This window comes from Grammomys surdaster, unplaced genomic scaffold, assembly GCF_004785775.1.
Source record: "Grammomys surdaster isolate TR1022 unplaced genomic scaffold, NIH_TR_1.0 241, whole genome shotgun sequence".
Lineage (NCBI taxonomy): Eukaryota > Metazoa > Chordata > Mammalia > Rodentia > Muridae > Grammomys > Grammomys surdaster.
This window is the reverse complement of record NW_021604686.1, coordinates 5,888,777-5,900,339: the sequence shown is the minus strand read 5'-3', so window position 1 is coordinate 5,900,339 and position 11,563 is coordinate 5,888,777. Positions and strand designations below refer to the sequence as shown.

Below are 11,563 nucleotides of genomic sequence, written 5' to 3'. Positions count from 1 at the left end.
GTGTGTGTTTGTGTGTGTATATATATTTGTGTGTGTGTTTGTGTGTGCGCGTATGTGTGCAAGTGTGAGTTGGTCAGAGGACAACTTCAGAAATTCATTCTTTCCACTTGCTACATGGGTCCCAGTCATTGAACTCAAGACGTGAGACTTGGCACCAAGCTCCTGCTAAAGCCATCTCAGCAGTCCCATTAGGGTGATCTCTCCCAGGTGAGCAACAAGCTACTGTCCACAGCCGCCCAGCTCGCTGAACTTCTCCCATGTCCAGCACTGGGATGGCACTCCATTTCCCGTGTCCTCAGCCGTGGATGAGTTGCACAGGAACAGCCTCAGGCTCCTCTCCTCTGTATACCTGCTTCCCCTCCTCCCACACACCTACTTTTAGAGCTTGTCACCCCCTGGGAAAACAAGACACACTCACCAGCAACCACAGTGAGTCAGCAGACAGTGGGTGGCACGCCTGTGAGCATGGCAGGAGATCACACAGGAAAGCCCTGAAGAATCCAGAAGGCCAGTGCTCTCTAGGCTGTATCTCTCAGCAAGAGCCTGCCCCCAGGCTACAAACAGCCAGCACAATTTCGGATCAAACTCCCAAACACTTGGTCCAGGCCTTTGAACTAAAAAGATGGGGAGAGAAAGGGAGGGAGGACTTCCGTAGCTTTCTAACCCCTGAGGCTGTGCCCGGGGATGTTAAAAGTTCTAAGTCCATCAACTAAATAGAAAGCAAAAAAATATTTGAGAGAAAAGAATAAATTGCAAGTGTCTGGGTTTTTTTCTTGTAGAAGGACTTTAAAATTTTTTCTATTTATTTGTGTGTGGTATGTGTGTGGGTGCACATATGCACCCACTAAGCCACCTGTCTTCCCAGGCCCGAAGCCTTTACTTTTCGACCAGCCACGAATCTTTTCATTTCACATTGCATGCTCTCTAGAGGGGTTCACTGTCCCATTTCTACGGAAGCACCTGTCTGTCCCCAGAATGGGAGGACCAGCAGACTCAGGACCCTTATTGCTGAGGCTCCCCTGGGAACTTGTTAGAAATACAGAACTCGGACCCACCCCAGCCCTGCCAAGGGAGAATTTGCATTTAGCAAGGACCCAGGTGTTCAGGGTGCTCATGTGTTGGAGAAGCTGCATGAGCCTGAGGAATGAGAGTCTCCCCCACGGGGTGCACTCATCCTGATGGGAGGGGCCGAGGACCCAGTGTGAAGAGATAGCAGAGGAAACACTTGCTAGTTAATAGCTTTTTAACTGTAATGGCCGTGAATAGCAAATAACGTCATTCACAGAAATGGTAAATCAATATGGATTGCTGCTCTTAATTACGCTGTCTATGTGTCCTTCGGGGTATCTCTCTGTGTGTGTGGTATATTGTTGTGTGTGTGTGTGTATGTGTGTATGTGTGTGTAGGTTCACATGTATGCGCATGTGTGTAAGTTCACAAGTGTGTGCAGTGGGTTCACCTGGGTGTGTGTATGTGTGTGTGTAGGTTCACATGTGTGTGAGTATCTGTGTGCACGTGTGTGTGTGTGTGTGTGTATGTGTGTATGTAGTTTCACATGAGTGTGTAGGTTCATAGCATGTGTCGGTTCACGTGTGTGTATGTGTGTGTGTGTGTGTGTAGGTTAAAGTTGGGGTGTTCACTTGAACGTGTGGAGGGGATTACATGTGTGGGTGTGGAGTTCTGAGAACAACCTTTTCTTTCTAGACTATGTCTCTTGTTGGCCTGGAATTCAACAGCAACTCTTAGGTATCCTTCTGTCTCTGCCTCCCCAATGCTGGGATTACAATCTCTAGCCACAATGTCGGGCACTTTTTTATACCTAAGTTATTTTAGGATTAAGTGCAGGTCTTAACGCCTGCACAGCAATCATTTTATGAATTGAGCTATTACCCCAGCTAAGGTTGGTGCCTTTAAATTTTTACTATTGTTGTTGTTGTTGTTGTTGTTGAAAGGGACGTTGGGATGGGGGGGGCTAATGGGCTTCTGCATTCCATGGTGCCCTTGTGGAAGTCAGAGGTCAGCTCTCAGGAGTCAGTTCTCTCCTTCCAAGATGTGGGCCCTCGGGATCAAACTGGAGTCATCTGCTTGGCAGCAGGCACCTTTGCTCACTCAGCCATCTTGCCAGCCTCCACTCTCTCTTCAGTGTTCCACATAAACTGTCCCATGAACCACAAGTGGGAACACCATGCCTGACCTCCAAGACTTCCCCACCTGGCATTCTGTAAGAAGCCAGAGTTACCTCTGAGCTGTTGAAACCATGTGCTTCAAGGCCCAATTTCAACACGCTCACCTGGAGGAATCCTTTTGGAATCATCCTCAAAATCTCAAACATCCATTTCTCTACCCTGTGATACGGTTTAGAACAAGCCTTGGTTTCCAGGGATGTGGTAAAGAGATTGTGTTTCAGATTGCCCAACCCAGAGCCTGAAACACAGAAACTCCATTGGGACGAAAGACTTCTTCTGGTCTAGGCAAGTTCTCACCCTTTGGGAGTATTAGGGTTGATGCTGGGCATGCTATGTACTCTACTTACACATCTGTAAAACGGGAATAAAACGTAATATCTCTTTCATAAACAAAGCAGGAAACTAAAATGAAGCCACATGTTACAACATGCTTGGCTACTCCCTAATCCCAAGGATGCGGGTGGCGTATTTCAGCTTTCATGTGTGTTCAGAACGAGAATAAACACATTGAATATTAGGACTCAAAGAGAGGTCCGTAAAACCTAGCAAGATTGCAAGGCCTCAGAGGTACTGAAAGGCCATCTCATCCAGCTGCCAGTGGTCCCTCTGCCATGCCACACCCAGCGCATATCTGACATTCCCTGCTGCCTCTGACCCTGGCCTGCCTGGAGCTCTCCCTGCCCTACACCCTGAATCTTCAGCAAAGAACACAGACTTAAGGGGTCTTATTTGAGTTAAGAAAGAGTAATCCTGGTAGACATTCGGAGGGTGAAGATTCCAAGCCTCGGGCGAAGGGGATACTTACAGATCTACCCACCTCGGCTTTTGCCCCCAGACCACGATGGCGCCTCTCTTCTCTCTCTCCCTTTCAGCAGACAGTGACTCCACATCTACACTGTCCCCAGTGTAGTACACAGTTTCCTGCAGAGGAAAGCCAAAACTTCTTCAAGCCTTGTTGCTCTGAGTGAAAGAGACAGGTGAGCCAGGGTCCTTTCTATGGATTAACCCAGGGCCCTCAAGCAAGCAGGTCCCTGACTCCTTCTGATTAAACCTACTCCCGCCAGTCAGGGACAGTGCACACGTGACCACCCATCTGAGGATGAGCTGGATGCTTTCTTTAGGTAGGGGGTGCACAGCCAACTTGTGCACAGCACAAGTGAAGGGGGTTGCTGGGGGCCACTGAGAAGTTGTGTAGATGTGTCAGGCTGTAGTTCTAGGTGACACAAAGAGGCAGACTGTGACAGCAGGAGTCAGACAAAGGATGTTTATTTGAGTTGCCTCCTGAGGGAGGTCTTTAGAGCGGCCAGGGAGGCCAGACTAGTGATGGCTAGAATATGCAGAGTCAGGCTTTCTCAGGACCTCTCCAAAGGCGGCATTCCTCCCAGCCATGGAGTGCTGATTCCCCCACAGGACACTCTTACCTCATTCTGTCTTCGGTGCCAGAGGCCAGGCCACAGACTCTAGCTCCATTTAGTGAATCATTTGGTTCTCTTGGGAAAGGACAGGCACTTGGTCTAGTAAAAGAAGTCCTTCCCATGTGTTTGTTTCCATGAGAGTGGAGGGCGGGGGAGGGCTTCAGCCTGACTTGGTCCTCCTGGTGCTCCTGGTGTTCAACTCCAGGCCAGAGCCCTGAGGGACTCAGGAAGAAGTGAACAGGAGGTGGGGGATAAGGGTGGGCATGTGTCTTTTTCTCAACACTGGAGTGTGATGCCCAGGCAGGCTGCCTGTCCAAGAGCAGCCAGAGCAGAATCAGGAAGCCCCTCTATGCTTCCTAGGGAATCCCTTTCTTCTTTCCTTCTTTCCTCCTCCTCCTCCTCCTCTTCCTCCTCCTCCTCCTCCTCTTCTTCCTCCTCCTCCTCCTCCTCCTCCTCCTCCTTTTGAGACTGGGTTTCTCTGTATAGCCCTGGCTGTCCTGGAACTTGCTCTGTAGACCAAGCTGCTGGTCTCGAACTCATAGAGATCCTCCTGCCTCTGCCTCCCAAGTGCTGGGATTAAAGATGTGTGTGCCACCACACCTGGCTTCCTTCCTTGTTACATTTCTTCTGTTTAATTGGGACAAAGTTCTTCGGTAGCTAGTCTACAACTACAACATCCTCCTGCATCAGACTTCCAAGTGCTAGGATGGCAAACATCCACGACCAGGCCTAGCCTGAAGACATTTTCTTTTATACCTGTTTGGACTGTCTCCAATCCCAAGGCTTCTCCTCTGGAGTCCAGGCAGGATTGGAAGGCAGAGCAGTCTTCTGCCTGTCTCAGCAGACTCAGACCGTGAACTGCACTGTTTCTGCAGAGCTATGGATCCAAGCCAAGTGAAGACAAACAAGATGTCAAGGGCAAGCTCTCCTGTGGCCTCCTTCACTGACATCCTTACCTGAGTCAACACATACAAGTTCAGTGGCTGTGGGGAGTTGGGACACTGCAGATCAAGTAACTGGTTATCTTAAATTATCTTAGCCTCCTAACTAGTCATCTATCCTCCAACCCCCGGGTGATTTAACATCCTTGTGACTATTCACCTGTTCCAAGGTTGAGACTGTCATCAGAAAGCATCTGAGGTCCCACCCTCCTGTAACCATTCCACCCCCAGTTGATGTTCCCACCTATGTATTTGAAAATATCTAGGTTTATGGATTTCTTTGTTCTTTTACAACTAAGACAAACTTCAAAAAACTATTACCACATTACACAATATTATATTTAGGGCGACCAAAATCTGTGTTCCCAGACTGTGGACACTCATAGTTGACCCCAAAATAAACTCTCTCTTTTGTTCCCTCTGAGATGAGAGCTATGGTTTTTTTGTGTGTTGACAGCAGTCTGCTTGGTTTAGAGACTTGCCACATCAATGGCCCTGACAGACAGACAGACATGAAGGCAAGCAAACAGACAGACAGACAGACAGACAGGCAGGCAGGCAGACAGACAGACAGTCAGGCAGGAAGGCAAGCAGGCAGACAAACAGACAGACAGACAGAGAGACAGACAGGAAGGCAAGCAGACAAGCAGACAGATGAGTGCAGGCACACTGTACGTACACACACACACACACACCAGTGATATCTAGCCATTACCACTTGACCTTGAAGCTACTGCCACAAAAGTCCTGGAGAAGATTTCTCCACCCACAGCTAGGTTGGGTTGGCTGGCACTGGCTTTGGCCTACGTGTGGCAGAAGTGACATCACTGTATGTCATTTTCCAGCCTTGTGCTACTGTTCCTCCCATGAGTACCTGATAGCAGTTGCCAACATACTGGGGTGTAGCTGTGGAGTCAGAAACTAATGGCCCCCAGTACCTCCATGAGGAGGTTTTCCCAATCCAGCTAGCGTCAGACTCCTGGGGGAGTCTGCAGGTCCTTCCAGGCCGAAGGTCAAAGGCCAGTGGGTCTTTCCCGGGAAGCCTGGGTGGAGAGAGTATGGATCTGGTTTGGCTTCCCAGAGCAGCCCGGTACATCCTGCCATGGATCCCTTCTGGGAACCTGCCAGGCACAGCTTCCTGTGTCAGCCAAGCAGAGGCAAGCAATTCAATTGCTGGGTCTGACTATGGCTAAATAAAAAACAGTGAACCCTTCTGCTGGGGACAGAAAGTGCACCCAGGTCAAGCACAGAGAAGCACAAACCAGAGGGAGCAGAGGGAGGGGAGGGAGGAAGGGGAGGGAGGGGAGGCAGGCAGCAGTGAAACCCTCAAGGCTCCCTCTCTTCTCCTCACAGGTGGAAAAACCAAGGCACAGAGAGGGGTAGCCATATGCTGCCAAGGCTCTGAAGTGGAATCAAGAGACCAGTCTCACTAGAGTGTCTCTCGGGTTCCAAGCAGTTAATATACATACACTATGGGATCTAGCCCTCCCTAAACCTAGAAGGTGCAAATCCTGATTTATGTAAGATGTCCGTGTGGAAGAGAAGTAAACCGAGGCTCGGAGCTCTCGCTAAGCAGGCCAACAGTACGAGCCCAGAGGTCAGCGGTTCTCAACCTGTGGGTCGCAACCACCGGGAAACACGCATTTCCAATGGCCTTAAGAACCGAGACCCAGCTTAGTTGTGAGATTGTCGTTATGAAGTATCAGTGAAAATCGTTTTATGGCTGGCGGTCACCACAACCTGAGGAGCTGTACCAAGGGTCACACAGCATTCGGAAGGCTGAGAACCGCGCGGCTCTAGTGTGAAGCAGACGCTTGAACTTCACCTCATTCTTAAGCCATGGGTCTTAACCGCAGCTCAGCAGCACACCCCAGGAGGCTGAACCCCAACTGAGACCACAGCCAAGCCCACCATCCCACCATGGAGCACAGGCTTTCTCTCCCCTTCCCCTCATCTTCCTTTCTGTCTCCACCATCTCTCTTTACCACTGTTCCTCTGCAGGCAGGAGTCTTTCTGTCCTGGGTGTGTGATGTATCTGCATCTGCAGCTCTGTGAGTAACGGAGGAACAGAGTTCTGCACTGAGAGGGTGGATGGATAGATGGATGGATGGATGGGTGGGTGGGTGGATGGGTGGATGGGTGGATGGATGGATGGATAGATGGATGGATGGATGGATGGATGGATAGATGGATAGATGGGTAGGAGATTGCTTCTATCCACAAACAGCAGACTTGGTAATGAGCAAGCACATCCCAGCTAAAGCTGTGTGGCAGTCAAGTCTCACAGTCATTGATCCACCGCCCACCCGACACTCCCTCCCCACAGCCTGTGCATTCCATTTCTGTCTTAACGCAAAGCTCCTTCCCCAGGGCTTGATGGCTTGCATCCAGCTTTATTGTTGATACAGATCTTTATCTACCCCAGGCTTATAACTGACATTTAAATTACTCTGCAAACAACCAATCAATATTTATGGATTCCTGGACCCAATGCATTTGCCAGGCCCAGTGTCCTGAGTTTCTCCCTGGCCAAAGAGGCCGAAGACTCAAGGTTAGGGCTCTGCCTAATTAGAAACAGGGATGCCGGGCATGCCTCGAGGCATAGGTCTGGAGTTCCAATAGAGCTGCAGGTCCCCAGACTGCCTAAGTAGAGCAAGGTGATTTCCCACTAGAGAGCCAGTCCAACCTCACGTCATTTGGTGGGCATCACCTGTGTGTGCAGAATAGCATAGCAAGCCTGAGAGAGTGACACGGAGAACAAGATTAAAGACCTCATCCTGCAGAGGTTCTCCCTCTAGGGGCAGAAGAGACATGCATAGGTGGCAGCAGGCAGGCTGCATGGTCTTTGGGAGACAATGAAGAGAAGAAAGAGCCCTATGACAACTTCCTGGGGGGCTTCCTGGAAGAGGAAGGGCATAGCAGGAGAGAGAAATAGGCACAACCAATGAGATAAGAACACAGGACCAGCTTTAGGAATAACAGAAAAAAAATACAGACCATTAAGTTGAAGTCTAATCCTGGGTGGCCCTGGAAAGCAGCTTGTGGCTTTCCCTCTACAGACAAAGGGGACGAAGAAGGGCTTTGCAGTGCAGAGCCTTCTAGAAGCCGTATGGACTTGAGGCAAGGGGGTTCTTCTAGCAGTTGGCCTCATGGCTGAGACCCAGCCAGGCTAATTTTCACCCTCCATTTTTAAAAAGTGTAGCTCTCATCTGCCTTGAGAAAAACAATGAACGCCCGATGAATGCTTCCAGGGCCTCTTGACGCTGTGAGTTATGGCGGTGTCCTTCATCCTGGAGGCCAAACTGTTATCACTCTAGTGAATTCAAGCTCTGGTTCCAGGAAAAACAATCTCTTCTCCTGGCATCAGCAGCAATGGTGGAGGACATGATCCAGCTGCCCTCCCCAGCTCAGCCACACAGCAGGGACCTTGGCTCCCCAGTGGCACCTGTCCCCACACAGTAAGAGGAGGAGTCTGCAGAAGCTGAGTTCCACTAATTCACCCCCACACTCCTACCCCAAACCCCTACCCTGCACAGAGAGAGCTCGGTGCAAAACATGAGGCACTTGCTAACAGGCCCCTCTGGGTGATCAGCTAGGATGGGGGATGGGCTCTTCTCAACAATGATAATTGATCCAGTAGGCACAGTTCGGTAGGCCTGAGGTCCAGCAAGTATTTTAATTCCTTTTAAAATCAAGAGGGAAAAATGAATATGACTCACCTTGGTGGTTACTCCCATGCCAGTGCGGCTCTAAATCAAAATGAATACACCTGAGTTCAGGTCCCAGCACCCCTGTAAAAGCCAAACGTGGGCGTTCCCCATCCCAGGGTCTGAGGGGCCAAGCCACGAAGCTCCATGAATCTCAGTGGCCAGCCAGCTTAGCTGAGAAGGTGAACTGTAGGTTCAGCAAGAAACCCTGCATTAAAAATCAAGGTAAACACGGATAGAGAAAGAAACCCTAAGTTGGCCTGGAACTCCTCTGACAGAAGAAACTTGGCCAAGTTAAAGCATTACTGTGTCACGTGACACAAAAAGCAGGCCCGAACCTCAAAACCATGCTACAAGCACGTGATATACTTAACAATTATGGCCTCAAGCAATCCTGTACAGAAATAAAATAACCTGGGGGGGGGGAACATCTCCCAAGGGAAAAACAAAATAATTTTGTGAGTGAATGAGTGGTTAGATAAATTAAAATCTATGAATGATATCATGTATTTGAACTGGTCAGCCATAGGTTGGGCCACAACTACCCGGAACACTGGTGAGATAGCTTTGACCTGTGCATTGTGGGTAATTAGAATGGTCAGGGGCAGGGCCAGAGCATAGCTCCCTTGTAAAACATCTGAGACACCCAGCAGAGGACATCTTGCTCAAAGGTGGTATTAAAAGGGTCTGTCTGTGCATAAATGGTAGCGTGGGGGTTTTCATAGAACTTTGAAACCTCTGTAGACACCTAGTTTGTAATTAGGCCCAGTGGAAATAACATGGGTTTATTCATTCAACAAAGAGTGGCTAGGCTTTGACAAGGTGCCAGACATTGTGCTAGGACCAAATATGCTGAACTGAAGGTGACAGAACACAGGTGCATTATAAACAAAAGAAAGAAAAGAAAAAGAAAAGAGGAGCCAACTGTCTAGAACTTTCCATTCTGGAAAGAAACTTACACACCACACATCACAGGCAGCTAGGGGCCTAATGGCCCTCCTGGTCATTGCTGCATGCTCAGGTCGTGCCCCGGCCAGGTTGAGAGCTCTCTAGGAAAGACAGGGTCAGGACAGCGTGGTGTCCCTCCCCAAGAACAGAGACTGCTGTCTTAGAGGAGCTACTACTTACTCCTTCTACTCCATGCCCCGCTCTGTCGGGACCCCCTGGGCTACAACTGTCACAGAGACCCGACTTTGCATTCCCAACCTCTCAGAGATAAATGGAACCCTAGACCACCTAGCCTGGCTGTTGGCGGTGTGTGGCACACGTGTGTATGTGAGAGCGCACAATGTGTGAGCTTGAATGTGTTTCTCTGACTGTGAACGTGAGTGAACACGTGTGAATGGATGTCTGTGACGGCATGTAACTGTATGTTAATGAATGTGAACATTGTCTGGTGTGTGTGTGTGACACAAGGCTTGTGTCTCTGTGCTAGCTTCTGCCCTAGCCAGGCTGTCTTTGGCTCCTCCCCCCTCCCCTGCTGCTCCTCCCTCTTCTCTGGTTGGAAGCTGCAGGAAGGGGCCAGATGGTCTCCCCTGACCTGCTATTTATCATCAGGCAAAAGCTTATTCAGTTTAATGCTCGTCGGCAATTCATTTGAAGGCTCTGTTTGTTTCTGCTGATGAGGGCTGTTAATTTGCACAGCGGTCTCATTAGGCCTAAACCACCAATTAATTCCTTTTGTTCTCATTAAATGGCTGATTCCTAAACATTCTGAGGACAACAGTGGGCCTCCCAAGCCTAGCCTGGTGATGTGAGAGGGGACAGGGACAGAGTGGCATGAGAAGGGGGCTGAGATCAAGTCCCTAAGTCCCTGATACAGACATCCTGCCCACAGAGCTCTGTAAGCCCTTGGGTCTTAACTGCCACAGCTGGGCCAAAGTCCAGGCCCTGAGGACCATCACCTGCGAGGGTCAGGGCGACACAGGCAGAGGGAAGAGGGTAGCATCCACGTAGAATATGCCCAGACAGAAGATCTATGCTCAGGACAGGGTTGCTGTGCCCAAGGGTCACAATCTATCAAAGGCCAGCTTTCTGCCTGGTGGGCACTGGCAGGCCTTCTGAGGGGCCCTTGCCATGTGACAGCTTTGAGCTGTCTGCCTTCGTCCCATGGAGATGTCAAACTATAGAAGCAGTCCCCTACAGGATACACAAGATGGGTACCCAGAAGCAGAGGTTGTGAGAGTGGGAGGGGTGGTCCTTAGGGTGCCCCGATGAGTTGATGCAGTGGGGTTCGTTTAGGATAGTAGCATGACTTCATTGTCCTTGCTCCAAAACTGTAGAAATCGTTGCTAACTGCTCACGAAGGAGCTCTAGGGTTTCTATTTCTGTCTTAACAGATTGTTCCAAAAGTCTATACCTTCCTTCCCTAAGGGCACCAAGGAAAGCTCTAGAAGCCTGATCCTGCACCTGCTTCCATGGACCTCAAGCACCAGGCCCCACCTACTTTGTCTCCTGTGAGGACAGTAGTAACATAGTTGCCACCCATGCCCCGCCTTGTGGGGGTATCGGGAGACTGGAGTGAGGGAGATGCCACACTGTAAATGGCATGGAAATTTCCAGTTAGGTACAGCTGCAACTAGGCCAAGACTATTGCTTAACCTCATCTGTAAAATGGGAACAGTACAGAACCTCCCTCCCAGGGACCGGATTGAGTGGAGTGAGTCAAGGCTACCGTGATGGATAGCTCTAGGTGCTTGACAATGTCATGAGCACTGAGTATTGGTAGACAGGTCTTACTGGTGAGGACTGCCTCCGTTCCCAGCCTCCCTCTCACACAGGTGATCTCCTTAGCACGCCCTTCTGTCAGTCAGCTCCCTCATACCCACAGAGTCACCCGAGTTGACAAGAGTACTACATACTGGTGGAGTTTAGGTTTCAAAAAAAATAATCTTTTGAGTCCATGTTTCTCCACATTGTGAAGATCATATGTGTACTAACGTACTAATACTTAAAACAGACATGATGGCTAACGCTTGTAATCCAAGAATTTAGAAGGCAGAAGTGGAAAGATCACCCATGAGTACAAGTTTAGCCTGGTCTACACAATTCCAGGCCAAACATGCTATATAGTAAGACCTTGTCTCACAAAAGCCAGTAAATAAATAAATTTGAAATTTAACTGAGCCACGACACATGTGATCTGGCTGTTAACCTACTCAAAACACAGCTCTTTCTTCGGAGAGAACTGGCTGTTCATTCTGAGCTGACCGGCTCGGGAACATGGAGACAGGATATTTGTAATGACATGCTCCATTGTAGAAGATGTTGTGTGAACTTACTAATTACAGGACAGAATAAACTGAGAAATTAAT

General features: G+C 49.4%; 1 long non-coding RNA gene across 1 annotated transcript in view; it reads right to left on the bottom strand.

Moving 5' to 3' along the window:
• Positions 1-3,665, bottom strand: part of LOC114626865 — a 7,095-nt gene extending 3,430 nt beyond the window's left edge. The window contains exons 1-2 of the long non-coding RNA XR_003712306.1: positions 3,608-3,665; positions 3,004-3,107 (exon numbers count right to left, since the gene is read on the bottom strand). This is a non-coding gene — a long non-coding RNA (uncharacterized LOC114626865). The remainder of the gene's footprint in view (positions 1-3,003; positions 3,108-3,607) is intronic.
• Between the last annotated feature and the right edge of the window lie 7,898 nt (positions 3,666-11,563).